Source organism: Miscanthus floridulus, chromosome 7 (genome assembly GCF_019320115.1).
Source record: "Miscanthus floridulus cultivar M001 chromosome 7, ASM1932011v1, whole genome shotgun sequence".
NCBI classification, from domain to species: Eukaryota; Viridiplantae; Streptophyta; class Magnoliopsida; order Poales; family Poaceae; genus Miscanthus; species Miscanthus floridulus.
The window spans coordinates 132,193,613-132,197,444 of NC_089586.1; positions in this window are offsets into that span (position 1 = coordinate 132,193,613).

Genomic DNA, 3,832 nt, shown 5'->3' on the forward strand with positions numbered 1-3,832 from the left:
TGATGAAATCTCTGCTTCTGGATGTGGCAAACTGAACTACTTTCACTGAGTTATAGTAGGAAGCTATACATACAACTCTACCCATCTAATCCTAGTACATAGACATGTCAGGCTGCTATGCTGCTATAGTGACTAGATGTGACAGTAGGGCTGACTTTGGCGCATGCCTCTGCTGTGGCTACAGTGCGACAGGGGAGCCTTTCGGCGCCTGCCCTTACCGCGACTACAGTGCAGCAGCAGGGGAGCACTTTCGGCGCTTGCCCCTACCGCACATATAGAGGGAGAGCAGCATATTACTTTACAATTCTTTCTCTAATCCTGCTGCTAACCCTAGAATCTCCACCATGCCGATCATCTTCTTCAGCTCCATGAACTGAAGACAGCCTAGCGGCTTGGTGAGGACATCCATGAGTTGCCAATCAATCTCTTTAAACTCGATGACGATCTGGCCTCCATCGACACAGTCCCTAAGAAAGTAGAACTTAACATCGATGTGCTTGCTCCGGTCGTGAAGAACCGGATTCTTCACGAGGGCGATGGTGGGCTGGTTGTCCACCATCAGTGCTGATGGGTGAGCTTCCATACCGGTCAGCTCGCCCAGCAGCCAACGTAGCCACATGGTTTGGCACGCCACTGTGGACAGCGCCGCTATAAGGAAAATGGACCCTAGGCCCATTTACTTTGGATTTTGGTGTTTGATGACTAAGACAACCAAATTGGACTAATGAATTTGCAAGTGTTATGTTTTGTAGTTCAATAGGGTGCAAGACGTGACTTGGACAAAGGCGACGTGATGATCCGATGATCAACACCATAAGCAAGACCTTAGGAGCACAAGAAAAGACACAAGATATCAAGCAAAGTCCAAGCACGAAGATAGGAACCAAGCCAGATGCAAAATCGTGAAGAAACGAGCTCACAGAGGGCACATGACGCTGCATAGGACGCTACATAGGACGCTCCGATGCACAGGACGCTGCACAGGACGCTCCAATGCACAGGACGCTGCACAGGACGCTGAGTGCCAGAGTCCGATCAACATCAGTAAGGTTCCAGAGAGCCGTTTTCATGGCCGAACGCTGGTCAGAGTCCGGTCAGTAGCAGAAAAGCGGGATTTCGTCCCCAATGGCTACTTTCTCAGTAGGGGCTTATAAATAGACCCCCCAACCGGCCATTTGGTGTGTTGGAGCTGAGGAAACATACCAAGGGTGTTGATACACCATTTTAGTGATCTCCATATGCATAGTGCTTAGTGTTTTATTAGGTGATTAGCATAAGTGCTTTGCGAAGTGCTTAGGTTGATTAGACCACCGCTTATGCGCTTGCTCTAGGTTTATGCCTAGTGTTTAGTGAGGTTTGCATACCTCTTGCCACCCCGTGCTTGCGAGCACAAGTGTTGTACATCAGGAGGGGCTTGAAGTCTTGCGAGATCACACCAACCGCGTTTGTGGTGTGGCCGCCACCAGTGTACTGGAGGGAACAAGGCCCGCGGCATTTTGGTCGGAAGCTTGATAGTGAAGACAGCGGGGAGCATCCGGGAGAGGCTTGCTGAGAGGCACATCGGAGACCCACTTGCACGTGGGGAAGGCCCGAGGCTATCCACGGAGGTACCCGACTCGGGAGCTTGGCCCTTGTGAGGGATTCCTTGCGAGGGGCTCCAACGAGGACTAGGGGAAGCTTGCACGCTTCTCGATACCTCGGTAAAAATACCGGAGTCGTCGATGGGAGTTTGCATATCTCTACCTTGCTCTTTAGCTTCCGCATTTACATTGATTACTTTACTACGTTTGCGGTAGAGATAGCAACACACTAGCAAAACCATAGTTGCACATCTAGATAGCTTATCTATTGCATATGTTTTGCTAGGGTTAGAAAAAGAGGCCATAGTTTAGAGTTAGAATTTTAAGTTGCCTAATTCACCCCCCCTCTTAGGCGTCATGGTCCCTTCAATTGGTATCAGAGCCGGTTGGCTCATTTTGGACTTTTGGCTTAACCGCCGTTGAGCCGACGCTATTTAGAGTGGTTGGGATGGATACCGCTAGGCCTCCGCACTTTGACGGCACTAACTTCCCATACTATAAAGCAAGAATGGCTTGCCACCTTGAGGCGGTTGATTTGGGTGTATGGAGAGTCACTCGTGATGGGATGAAACCCATCAAGAATCCCAAAAAACCCACAAAGAGTGATGAAAAAGAAATGCACTTCAATGCTAGAGCTAAAAATTGCTTGTTTGAATCACTTAGTATGGATGTTTTTAACCAAGTATTCACTTTAAATACGGACACATGAAATTTGGTTAAAACTCCAAGAGCTCCATGATGGCACAAGCAATGTCCGTGAGCAAAAACATTGTCTAGCAAAGCAAAACTATGATTCCTTTACTATGAATGATGATGAGCTTGTTCGTGATATGTATTCTCGTTTGAATCTAATTATCAATGAGCTCCATTCTATAGGATTATTAAAGCTAGATGATGCGGACATCGTGAGGAAGATCATCTCCGTGCTACCACAAAAGAAATATGCAAGCATCATCACCATCCTTCACAACATGGAGGACTTGAGCAATATGACCCCGGGCATAGCCATTGGCAAGTTAGTGGCATTTGAAATGTCACGTAAGATGGGGCAAGAAGAAGCTTCTTCATCAAGCAAAGGCAAAGCTCTCGCTTGTAGCTGAGAAAAAGAAGATGAAGGGCAAGCAAGTTGAGACAAGCTCAAGCTCAAGTTCCTCAAGTGAAGAAGAAGAAGATGAGGACGATGATGATGATGATGAAGATTCAAGTGATGATCAATCTTCCTCCTCCACCTCCGATCTTGATGAAGAATCAATCAAAGTGATCAACAAGGTGGAGAAGATGATCCAAAGACTCAATGTCAAGGGTGTGCCCATCCAAATTCAAGATTTCATTTTCACAAATCAAAGAAAAGAGCAAAGAAAGAAAGGATGCTATGGATGCGCGAGTTGGGGCACTTTGTGGAAGTTTGTCCAAACAAGCCCACACCCAAGACAAAGAAGAAGGCATGCAAGAACCAAGCCCTCACATCAATAAGATCATGGGATGATTCTTCAAGTGAAGAAGAACCCCATCACAAGAGGCGAGGCCGCAAGCACTCATCATCAAGCTCTTCTCGTGTGTGCCTTATGGCATGAGGTAACGAAAGCTCTTCCTCTAGTGAGAGTGATAGTGATGATGATATGCCTTCTTATCACAAACTTGTGCAAGAAAATCTTAATTATGCTAAAGCTTGCACTAGTCAACAAAAGAAGCTCAAAAGTTTAAAAGAAAGGCTAGATAGTTCACAAAAAGCATACAAAACCTTGCTTGAACAATATGAGAACTTTGCTAATCTCAATGTTGAACTATCTACTAAAATTGAGAGACTTGAGACTAGTGCAACAACAAATGCATGCACAATCAATGATGAGCAACTTTTAAAGAAAAATGAAAAATTAAAAGAAAAGTTAGCTAGCTCACAAGAAGCATATAATAGTTTGCTTGCTAAAATGGAAACCATGTGCAAACATTGTGATGAGCTAACTAATAAAGTTGCTAATCTTGAAGCCGTTAGCACAAACCCCACCAGGGCATCTAAAAAGAAAAGTTCTATCTTTAACATGTCTAAAAAGGATGCCTCTACTTCTTGTAATGATTTATGTTTAGACTCACCTTTGTGCAACCAAGTTTGTGTTGAGAAAGTTATTGTAGATACATACACACAAGAGGTTGCAAAGGAGAATGAGCAACTCAAGCAAGAAGTAGCTCGCCTCACCAAGGACTTGACTCAAGTGAAAGGCAAGGCGAAGCAAACCCAACTTCATCAAGATAAC